Source organism: Ictidomys tridecemlineatus, chromosome 13, assembly GCF_052094955.1.
Source record: "Ictidomys tridecemlineatus isolate mIctTri1 chromosome 13, mIctTri1.hap1, whole genome shotgun sequence".
NCBI lineage: Eukaryota > Metazoa > Chordata > Mammalia > Rodentia > Sciuridae > Ictidomys > Ictidomys tridecemlineatus.
Window position 1 is genome coordinate 70,993,561 of NC_135489.1, and position 12,880 is coordinate 71,006,440.

The window sequence follows — 12,880 nt, forward strand, 5'->3', positions numbered from 1 at the left end:
TCCTATGGGTGTGTGTTGACTGAGGTAATTAAAATCTTATTGATTATAATAAGAGATTGCAGGAGTTGTTGATTCAGACTTACTGGCGCTTATGTCTTCAGTAAGCCTCAATGATCCAAAATGATTGTGCCCTTTCCAGCAAAATCCACCGGTGGCTTATTTCAGCTCTGTTGAGAGCATCTTATCAAGTGAAAAGCAGTGGAGATATTTTTCTTAATATATACCATGTACACATCACCATATGGTTCCGATCTAGAAGCCCTTATCTGAAACCTCAGAGGCCAGATGTTTTAGATTTCAGAATCTGTTTTTGGAAAGGTGCTGTCGCCTATATGCTTGGCTGTAGTGCAGAACACACACACGAGGGTCTGCAGACACCCATCTTAAAGGATTCACCATTTCACGTGGCCTGAAGACTGTAAAAACATCTTGACGTGTTAAAAAAGAAATAGTTGTTGAGTGTCTTTGTGAACTAGATGCTTGTTATTAAGTTGGGGGACTGGGCCATTCTATTAAAAATAACGTTTGCGGTATTCAATTTTTTTCTTCTCATACGTTGTATACTTTTTGGGTCACTTTCTGAAATTGTTGCAGGCCACCTTGGCCAGCCTGGGTTCACAGAGCCCTTTGACAGTGGAGATGATGACCAGGCTGGTTGTTGACCTGCACCTGTCTCTTCATGGGATCTTTTCTTGCAGGTGTCAGAGAGGGTCCTGTGGCTCTCTGGTGTTTGCTATCTGGTTCTGCGCGGTTTGCTCTGTATTGACTTCTGTCAAATGGCCAAGGAATGAGTTGAAATTGAGTCAGCAACTTTATTGAAATAAAGATTCTATTTTGGAGAAGGGTGTTTCAGCCTTTAGTAGTAAAACATTTAGTTTTCATCTGGCTGATCTTTCATGCGCACGTCCTGTGTTGATAAGAGGCACATTTGAGGAGGTCCCCCTATTCAGGGTGTGCTCCAGGGAGATGTCCCTGGCTGGTAGTGCAAAGGCAGGGAGCAGGTTTTTGTGAGCTAAAACCTGCCTTGGCCCTGTGTGGTATCTGACAGTCCTCACAGGTATCTTTAGATGTGACCTTGCCTTGACACCGTTTGATGTTCTGTCCCTGACATGTGATATGTTGATAGCGGATGGAATTGTGCTGAGGACTGGTCAAAGAGATGACACTTTCTGAAAGGGACATTCGGTAAATTGGAGGTAGCCACCAAGGTAAAACCTGTGCACTTTCAGACAGCCCAAGAGAAGGCATTGGGTGGGTACTACAGTTGGGGTGGGGCAGTGACGGTGACCATGTTGTAGACATATCTTAACAAGCACTGCTTGGTCTAAAACTTTCCAGACGTTTGCTCCTGAGGTTTTCACATCAGTCTTATAAGCAAGGTGCTCTTATTCACTGAGTTTAATTATTGCTTCTCCAGGATCCAGGCTCTGATAGCTCCAATATCCGAACCACAATTTTTTTGTGATAAGTAATCTCATTGTTTTTCTTTTTGGTGTTCAAGGCTATTTTGTTATAAACACCCAAGAAATGGAAATAATTTTATTAGAATCTTAACTACTGTTTATTGTATAATAAGCAGGCAAGGAAAAAAAATAAACCCAAAGGGCTTTAAATGCTCAGACTGCTTAATCATAGAGAGGGGGCATGAAGGCTACTTGAAGTATTTGTCAGCTCTCTGCTTAGAAATATCTTCTGAATATACTGTTTTTTTTTACCCAATCTCATCACTTAGAGCAGCTATACCTGAGAGCCAAGATGATGTTAGTCACACATTCTACTTCTGCATTTTATATGTATGTGTATATATATATATGTATATTATATATATAATATATGTATATTATATATATATATAATTTGCTACTTCTAAATTTTTATAAGGAACATTAAAAGAGATAAAAAAAACAGGTCGTCTTATTTGAATTTTACAATTAATTTTATTTTCTATTTAATTTATATGATGCCATAAAAATATAGCTTATGCACACACTAATAATTGATCATCATGAAAGCAATTAAAATTGAACTGATTTTTAATCCATTATATTTACCTTAATGTACTCAAAATACGATGCCAACAGAAATTGAATATAAAAAGTTATTACTGAGATACATTGCACTCTGTTCTTGTACTAAGTCTTTGAAATTCAGTTCATATTTCATGCTGACAGCATGTCTCTCCATGGACTGGCCACCTCCAAATTCCACACGTTTAGAAGCCACAAGTGGGTATGGGCTGCCATATGGAATCCAGCAGACTTATGAATTCCAGACATCACTAATGGAATTTAGATGGTAGACTCACCAGGAGATGAAGAGAAGCTGATTTTTCTTGGTTTTTTTTTTTTTTGGTAGTTTTCCACTTCCAGCACCAACAAAAAGCAGGTGAGAGGATACATGATAGCAGGTATGGAGGGTAAATGATTTTAAAGATCTCATGTACAACATGAAGACTGTATTAACAGAATTTTGTGTTATGCTCAGGATTTTTGTTAAATGAACAGACTTTAGTTGCTATTGGCCCAATGGGGAAAAAAAAATGGGGACCTATGTGAGATGCTGGATGTGTTAATATCATTCACTTTTGTGACCGTGTGTGTGTGTGTGTGTGTGTGTGTGTGTGTATTCATTCTCTATATTTATCTCACAATGTCACATTGTGTATCTTAAACATATACAATAAAATCTGTTCACACCCACCCACATGCAATAGTTCAACTTTCCATTGGAACCACAAAGTGTTCACCTAGGTATATAGCAGGGTTTTTTTTTTTTTATTTCTTTTATAAGCTTTTCATTTTTCCCCCTTATTTTTTCACTTTTACAACATTGATTCCCAGAGCTTTGTACACTATTCTTCTCAGAATCCGTTTTCAAGCTGAAGAACTCAAATAAAGCTGGCCAGGGAGACCTTTATACACAAAAGGTAGAGACCTCAAGCGGCTGGATCAGATGTATTGTAAGTTCAGGTCAAGAGGATTTATGGGCATGTGGTTCAGCAACACCTCCCGCCCACTGTACACCCCCTCTTTATTTTTGTCCTGTCAAGATTTGAGCAGAAAGGTTTCAAACCATCTTAAATCTAAAGCCTTTAGCAAGTTCTTTAGTGCCACCATCACTCAGAAGGGACAGTCAGAAAGATTTACAAAAAAATAGAAAGAAGGCAAGTTTAAGAGAAAGTCTATTTCTTTTCTCTCCTTTAAATCTCTCTGGTACAGAAACTCCCAGCATCCTCTTTATTGGAATGGGAAGAAAGTTCCTAATGTGTATCCATCTAGAATATATAGTGTTCTGGATACATTGACTGTGATACATGGAAGCCAGCCAGGCAAATCACCAAAAACCTATTTTATGTAAAAATATAAATTTCACCTCTTAAATATTTGAGGACTTTAACACTCAGGTTAATACATGGAAGATTTGGGGAGTTACTTGCAAAATAACTTCTTAATTTCAGCTTCAACTTATGATTCTCCTTATTTAATCCTCTACTGCATTGGGTTAGGAAGTTCAGTATTTCAGGGAATTTCCTTAGTTTATGCCTCAGTATTTATTATTCCATGGTCCAGGTAGCCATTTTTCAGGCTCCCCCTGTGTTTGCTGTTGAACTTGCCTCTGTCTCTCTTTTCTCTGTTTATCACTCTTTGTCTCATTTATTAGTGGGCCATGTGTGAGCTGAAATGACAGAACTAGGCACAGGAAAATACCTTTAAATAAGTGTGGCTCCTGTATAGTTTCTGAATTCTCATTAGTCTCTTTCATGGGTCTACATGAAATGTGAGCTGTGGTCAGTTATATTTAGGAAATTCTGCATAATATGTCTTTCTCTTACAGCTTGATAATGAGCTAACAGAATAGACATCTTGAAAAATATTCTAGGAGAAAGAGGATTTTAAGGGATTTTCATTTGACTGGGACTTGCTCAAACCGAATTGACTATGGAACTTGTTGTGGTTTGGATATGAGGTGTCTCCCAAAAGCTTACGTGGGAGAGAATGCAAGAATGTTTTTAGAGATGAATGTTTTTAGAGATGGGTTATGGGAACCTTAACCCAATCAGTGATTGAATCCCCTGATAGGGATTTACTGAATGGTAACTGGAAGCAGGTACGGTATGTATGGAAGAGGTGGGTCATTGGAGGCATGCCTTTGGGACAACATATTTTATCACTGGAGAATGGCATCTCTGTTTCCTGGTGCCATGTTCCCAGTTGCTTTCTTCTGCCACATCCATCTGTCATGATGTTCTGCCTCCCATCATGCTCCAAGGAATGGAGTTGACCTTCTGTGGAATGAGACCCCTGAAACCCTGAGCCCGCAAATAAACGTTTCCTCCTCCATGACAGTGCTCAGTAGGTCTTTCGATCACAGCTGGGAAATGGCTGACTAAAATGGGACCCTTCTTATTTGTCTATCTTGTGAGATTACTGTTGAGGAGAATACCCTCGGGAATGGCCGCCCCCAAATCATTCAGGGCAGGGCTTTTCCTTGGTTGACGTGACAGATATTTAGATTGTTTGTGAATGCTCTTCTTTTCCAGTTCCTGAATCCTCAACAGGGTTTCTTCATTCAGCAGGTTGAGGAGTCTTCTTTGTGTGGGACCCACAGGGTCCTGCCCTCAAGGGACTTTAACTTCAGTAGGTGCTGAAGGCCTGAGGCAGAGGTTTGCCCAGACTGTTGGTAGCACATCCAGGAGGACAGTGCTCCTGAAGGAGAGGCAGAGGGGATAGAAACAGGAAATGCACTCAGGCAAACCCTCTAAGTTCCCAGGCTGTGGAGCCTTGTGCACCAGGGGAAAGTCCTGGCCTGTACTTCAGGCTAGTTTGAAGCAGCTAGAATATTCTCAGCAAAGGAGTGATGATATCTGAAACTGGAGTCCTGGAGTCAAAGAATATGTGATTTGTAGACTTTGGAGGTGACACACTCTTTTTCTAGTCGGTTTTCTAGCCAATCTCAAAATGCTTGATAATCTGCTCTTGGAGCTAAGGTATTGCTGCTTTTTCAGAGTCTCACCAAAGGAGGGAATGGAATGTGAGTTCTTGATGGTTTGGAAACATTAGTAGGATTCATCCCATAATGCCCCAGTGGAGCATTGTCAAGAGCAAGGCATCTCTTGGGAGAAGGCGCTTAGGACATCAATTGTGATAAATAAAGGCAGGCAGGCCTGGGTGAGTCACTTCCAGGAAAGGAGGACCCAGATGAGTTATGAATGAGGGTGTGGATTGCAGAGAGTGAGCTGGCCTCATCTCCAGAGGAAGTGATTGGAATGGACAGCGGTGTGCAGATAGAGGGTTTTGACATTTTTTGAAGGGATTCGCTTAGAGAAACAATCTGCTTGGTCATTGATGTCCCAGAGGGAACCAAGATGTACAAAAGTGGTCTCTGCTGAATAATCTGATTACAGTTTGTGACACAGCCCCTGGGTCAACAGCAGCTGTTAGCCATGGGACTTGTCCTGCTAGGGACCTACTCTATCATGTGTGGAAAATTCAAAGATATTGCCCAAAATGGTATGAAAAACAGCTCCTTGGAAGAGGAAGAAATTCAGATCTATTGCACAACATGGTCATTGTAGTGAATAACAGTGTATTGAATATGTGAAATTTGCTAGGAGAAGGGGTTTTGTTTTATGGCCTTAAAACCAGGTCCTTGTGCATTCTCATGCCATCCCAGATCAGTGTCTTCCACCACCAAGCCACACCCCAGCTCTGAGAGAATAGATTTTAAAATGATCCCAGAAAAAAATAAATAAGATAATAAATGAGATGATAGATATACTAACTTGATGTAGTCATTCCACAGTGTATGCATATATAAGAATATCATGTTTTATAACTAATTGTTTTAGTCAGCTTTTTTTTGCTCCTGTGACTTAATGACATGACCAGTGCAGTTGTAGAGGAGGAAAAGTTTGAGGGCTTACAGTTTCAGAGGTCTCAATCCTTAGAAGGCCAGCTTCATTCCTCAGGGACAGGACATCATGGAGGAAGAATGTGGTGGAGGAAAGCAGCTCACATGGTGATCAGGAAGCAGAGAGAGACTCCACTCTTCCAGAGACAAATATAGACCCCAAAGCCATGCCCCTAATGCCACCTCCTCCAGCCACACCTTACCACTTCAGTTACCACTGAGTTAATCCCTATCAGGCAATTAATTCACTGATTGGATTAAGGCTCTCATGACCCATCATTTCTTCTCTGAACCTTCTTGCATTGTCTCACAAGTGAGCTTTTGGGAGACATGTCACATGCAAAACACAATACTAATATATGTAAAATGTGTCTTTGTCAGTTAAAAATTAAAAAGAAGAAACAATTATTGAGATAATGATGATAGCTGACCTTCCAAAAAGTACTTGACTATGGTTCCTTACAGTGCTCTATATACATTCTGTCATTGAATTATCATTTATTAGGAAAAATATTAGAAAATAAAAAAGCACTTAATAACCAGTATCTGGGGGTGGAGTTGTGGCTCAATGGTAGAGCGCTCTCCTAGCACATGTGAGGCACTGGGTTCGACCCTTAGCACCACATAAAGACAAGTAAATAAAGGTACTGTGTCCATCTACAACTAAAAAAATAATTTATAAAGTAACTGATATCTCTAATTTATGAATTTAAAAACAAAAATAAGGTAAAGGGATCATCCTGATAGACATCTCTGTATAACCTAATGTGGACCTGCTAGAAATCAGATATGGAGCCTGGTGAGTTAGGTGACATTTCTCATTGATCACAGAGTGATATGCTATCATTATGGTGCATTTCCAGTATTTTGCAAAGGACAGGGGCCAATGTATGTAGAGCCATTATCAACAGGAGTTGTGTTCCTAGCCTACTGAGTGACTTTACATCTTATTTCTGTTTTCCATCTTTGTTAAAGTTCTCAGAACTTCTAAAAATTAAATCTAATTTTCCTGCTTATACCTTACTGCATGCTACAGATTTTTTTTTCCGCAATTAGTTCATTTTACTTTTCAGAATAGGAAATAAAAAAAGCAGAACAATGAGTCTGATTTAATGTCATTTCTAAGACCTTATTTTGCTAAGCAAGAACAAGTACAATATAAAATCATAAAAGCAAATTGACCTTAAAATGCAAATCATTTGTGGCCTTCAGATTGTCAAAATAATATATATTCAGTATAAAATAATTTAAGCAAACTTGTGAGGTAAAGAAAGCATGTTTTTCTTGCAGACAGATAACGCTTTTATAAATGCCCAGATGCTGTACACAGTTTTATCATACCTCTCTGACGGGAGTTTTTATGGGAATTAAAATTGTAGTGTTTATGAAGTACTTAGTGTAGTGTCACATAGTAGGTAATCAATACATTTTTTTGCTTCTCTCCATGGAATGCATGCAGCATAATTTATTTTTTTGCCGAACATTGTTGGTGGACATTTGGGCTCCTTCCATTGATCCCTGTTAAAAATGTCACAGCTGGGTTGATCATATATTTTAGATGAACCCAGGTCTTGTAGAGAGGCCTGGCTTAGGATGCCAGTGTGAAAGGTAGGGATGTCCTACAATACTATTTGACTCATCAATATTTGGAAAGATTAACCAACTTAGTCAGAACTTTAAACTTTCAAACGAAACTGGGAATATATTTGAAAAAGCCAGGAATTTATATTTGTACAGATATAGCCCCTTTCTGTTAATATGTACTGCATTGGTCTTCACAGGTTACCTATGGGTCTTTGGGGATCACTTAGGGTTTCATATCTAGAACATTTCCTCTCAGTTGTAAAGGTTTTTGTCTTACAGCTGTCTTTGTTTTCCTTTACTTACTTAGGAATGTTTGGGATGCTATACTAAATATTGCCTGGGGTGATACTATATGATATAACAGTTATGGTTAAGCTATGACCCCCCAAAAGCTCATATGTGAGACAATGAAAGAATGTTCAGAAGTGAAATTATCAGTTTCTGAAAACTCTAACCTACTCAGTGGATTAATCCACTGACATGGTTTAACTGGGTGGTAACTGTAGGCAGGTAGGGTGTGGATGGATGGAGTAGGTGTGTGCCTTTGAGGTTTATATTTTGTCCCTGGAAAGCAAAACTCTTTTTCTGTACTTCCTGATGGCCATGTCCTACGATGCTTTCCTCTCCCACACCCTTCCACCATGAAGTTCTGTCTCCTCTTGGTCCCAGAGCTAGAGAGTTGACCTACCATGGACTGAATTTCTGAAACCAGAAGCTAAAATAAATCTTTCCTCCTCTAAGTTGTTCTTACAGGCCACAGCAATGAAAGATTGACTAAAACAATGGTGGATTTATAGGTGAATTCTGAAACTCTGTATAATAGCTTTTCTTTACCAGGATACCAAAGAAGGACACCTAAGAGAAGACTAATAAATCTCCTCTATTCATGTATGAAATTTTGTGCATATGCATATCTTTTTTTATTGTACTGTATGAGAGGGGATCTAGTGTTTTATTCAGATTTAAATATCATTTTCAGTTTGTCTTCTGCAAGCCTCCCTCCAAAAATAAAATATCTAGAGAAAAAGGAACAGATCCTTCTTTTCTTTGGGACTAATTGTCTTTCTAATGTACAGAATATATCAAACTTACCTATAATTTAATTCAGTACCTCATTACTGATGTGAAATTTCTGAACATTAAAAAGTCACAGGCAGGCTGCTGTAGATGACTTTTCTAACAGCATCCTATGGGCAGGGAGGACCACGTCTGTCTCATTAATTTCCTTAACCTCAGTGCCAAGTAGAGTGGCTTGTGTGTTACAGGTGACCTATTTCAAATTTCCATTAAAAATAAACCCATTGCTTTTTCTCCTACTTCATTTCGACATTTTAGGAGTGTTCCAACTGTGGTTTGGGACAACTGGATCATAAAATATCGATACCCTATCATGACATTTAGGTCCAGCATGGGCACTTGGCATACCAGTACCCCTGCTAATGGGCATTTTATTTTGACATCACTGAATGACAGACCCAGTGCTTGTCTTCTTCTGTTGATTCAGGAGAGGGTAGAAAGTTCAGGAGGTCTTACCCAACAGGCTTTGTTCAATTTAAGTAGATTATGGTGTGAATGATGGAGGAAGAGATGAGAACTGGCAGGGAACTGGGATTTGAATAGGACCTTCAATTTATTTGACATGTCTAATGTCCCTATGAATGGGGACGGAACCCTGGTTTTTAGTGATAGGTAGAAAGATTGGCTCCAGGATTGATAGAGTCTTGGGTGGATTAGTGAATTGATTTGCTGCTGGAATGATATGCGTTGGGGGTCTGAAATTCACCTAGCAGTAGCTTAAGATAACAAACCGAGTGCTACTTGCATTTCAAAGGTATTTTGTGCATGAGCTATCGGTGGCTTTGTGTTGGAACTATTTTTCTACAAAAAATAAAGGCTGTTATTTTACTTAGCAAAATATGTAATTAATTTCTTGGTGATATATCATTTATCTCAAGGGTTTTGTATTCCTTGGCTGTTCTTTTTTTTTAAGAATGTGTTCATCGCCTGTTGATTAAAATAATATAATAAATAAATTCAAAACAAAATGAACTCATTACTTAAGAAAACACTTCACTAATTAATCAAATTTAACCTCGAAAGGCTGCAGCTTAACTTTATACTGTATACTGTTACATATGTTATGATTAAATTACCTGTTGTAAATATTTAATAAAACGGGGGGGGGAGCAATAGGAATGCATATTGTCTTGCCAGTAAAGTATGCTTCACACACAACCTCACATAAACCTCAGATGTTGTGGAGATGTTAATAAGCAGAGAGTGTGGTTCACACCCCCATGGTACTAATGAACACCTCAGGAAATCACAACTTGTCCTTGGCTTAAAGATGGGATTGATCAACATCAGAATTACAAGGACATTTCCTCAACTGTGTTGAGTACTTTTAATGTGTTTTCCAAGGTATGTCTCCTTGGAAATTTCCACCAAAGACCCTGTTTCTTTCAGTCTCTTTACACCTTCCTGCTGGGATTTCTCCAGCCATTTTTGTTCTAATGTTGCTAGTAAGTGTTCCATCTGCTTTGGAATATTTCTTATCGCTATGCACTCCTCCAAGGGTTATTTTTGAATATGCATTACTTTCTATGTATCATCCCTATTTACTCCTAAACAAACAAACAAACAAATTTTTTTTTCCCTGCACAGGTGCCAAAATGGTGTAACTGCCTGAATTAGGGATGTATATAAATTCTGCCTGTTTTGTTGATAGGGAATCCACAGTCAATTGAGTGAACGTTCTGAGATCCCAGGGCCAACCTTGTCAACACCAAGCCTTGAATACAAAGAAGTTAAGATGCAGGTCCCTGGTTTGTGGCAAATGGTGAAGGAGTTGCTGGTTGTGATAGTGTTTTGGAATGTAGTTACTGAACCCTGGATAAATATAAGTTTATATAAAATATGAATAAGATTGTGAGATGCTGGACAATAATCCTTCAATAACTGTGTTATTAACCGTGATAATAGTGTTGTTAATTATTGGTGAATATGTGAGTCCTCAATGAAAAGCTTAGCTTAGGACATATCCTTTTTCTCAGACAAGGAGGGATTTAAAGAAGCCTAGCTTTCTGTCACTATTAGAAAGTGATGAAATAATCCTGTCTTTTTTTTTCTTTTTTGAGAGAGAGAGAGAGAGAGAGAGAGAGAGAGAGAGAGAGAGAGAAAGAAAGAGAGAATTTTTTAATATATATTTTTTTTTTTTGGTTTTCGGCGGACACAACATCTTCGTTTGTATGAGATGCTGAGGATCGAACCCAGGCTGCATGCATGCCAGGCGAGCGCGGTGCCACTTGAGCCACATCCCCAGCCCAATAACACTGTCTTGAGGGTATCTGTTTACTGGTTCCTCCTCCCTCTCTCCCCAACCCCCTTCAGTTTTACTTTTTGAATTGACAAATACAGTTGTATATATTTAGGGTGTACATAATGTTTTGATAGATGGAGACATTGTAGAATATCCAAATCAAGCAAATTAATAGATCCATTGCCAATTCTTTTCCTGAATATCCCATGTCACCCTTTCCCACGTCCTTTTTGCATTAATTCAGTCCTTTGGTTTACCCCAACCTGGTTGTCCAGATCTCTGTACAAAAATGCTTTTGGAGACCTTGCAATACTTTGTTGAAATAATTTCTTTTGGAAGAAATAGATAAAGCCACTACTTTATCTTTGTGAGGGTTTTTTGGTTTTTATTTTTATTTTATTTTATTTTTTTCGAAATAAGGTATAGAATGTAGGTTCGGGTTTATTTTTCTATGCTGAGGATTGAAACCAGGTCCTTGTGCATACAAGGCAAGCTGTTTACTACTGTTCTATTCCCAGCTCTGAACATAAGTTATTTTTTTTTAAATACATGGCAACTTCAGAAGAATATCTGAAACTGTTATTGTAATGAACTAATTAGGATTATTCCATCAGACATAGGTAGTCTGTTCTCCCTCTATTTAAGTACAGATAGAATGGATACTTCAAATCAGAAGGGATCTCAAGTTCATTGGCTATGAGTGGTTTACCCAGTTCATTCACTACTGCAGAATTTTTTGTTCATTTTATTATTATTACCCTTTATATTAAGTGGATTTTTGAATGAAGTAAAAAAATTTGGAGCCTGGCAGGTTGGCACATGCCTGTAATCTCAGCAGCTCAGGAGGCTGAGACAGGAGGATTATGAGTTTGTAGCTAGCCTCAGCAACATAGAGAGACCTTAAGCAACTTAGCAAGATCCTGTCTCAAAATAAAATATATAAAAAGGCTAGAGATTCATTTCAGTGGTTAAATGCTCCTGGGTTCAATTCCCAGAACCAAAAAAAAAAAAAGGGGGGGATACAAATCTTCCTTCTAACCCTAATGCATTATCCCATCGATTTGGATTGATCAGTTGATGAATTAATTTAAATTCCATAAATCAGATAAATGCTTTGGATTTGAAATCATTGTACTGGTTTTAGGGTCATAAATAGAGCTTTGTTTTATGGCTTTTGACATTCGATGTTTCTGTCCATCAGCTAATGCAAAATTACCGCATTTTCCATAGTAATCATTCTTGAAAAGCAGGACGATACCTCTTTTGTGTTGTGCTAACCTTAGCAGTTTCTCATTGTTCATTATTCCAAGAGTTATCTTTCTTGAGTCTGAAAGTCAAGCCTGTGACCTTCCTTAGAAGGGAGATCCTTATGTAATAGGCTGGGAGTTGGACCAGAAAGTTTTTATATGTGGGCAGTGAAGTCAGAGTTAGTGTAAGAAGGAGTAGGAAGAAGCACTAAAAATGTTAATATGTGGTGTCTTTGTTGTCACTACCCACCTCTGCACTGGAGAGATTTTTATTGTTTTAAAAAATTATAGCATCTGAATGCCTATATAGAGAGAGCAAAACTGTTTATTTGCCTTGCTTTCTTTGATGGTGCTGGGGATTGAACCCAGGGCCACCTCCTTGCTAGGCAAGCATTCCAAACCTGAGCTGTAGTCCCAGTTCCAGTTAGCATATTTGTGATGCGGGTGTGTCCACATTAAGTTGTGAAACTTTGCTTTTTTTGGTGTTGAAGAATTTAGTTTTGCAACCACAGAAGTCCTCTAAAAGTTTGCTGTTCCCTTGATCTACAACTGTAGATATTTTTTTAGGGATTCCACTTCGTTTGATGAATACTTTTCCATTTTTACAATAATCAACCTTATATCTTTTCTTTATTTTGATTGAGTGTTAAGGACCTCAATGAGCTGCAAGGCTTTTGTTTCATTGAAAACTGTAAATGGGAACAAATTGTGAAATACTCTGTCTTAGAATTCTTTTCATGTGATCTCATTTTTTCTAATTTTTTTTTCACCTCAAGTATCTAGTTGTCCTTAAAAGCCACCAACTTTCAGAACAGTTGTC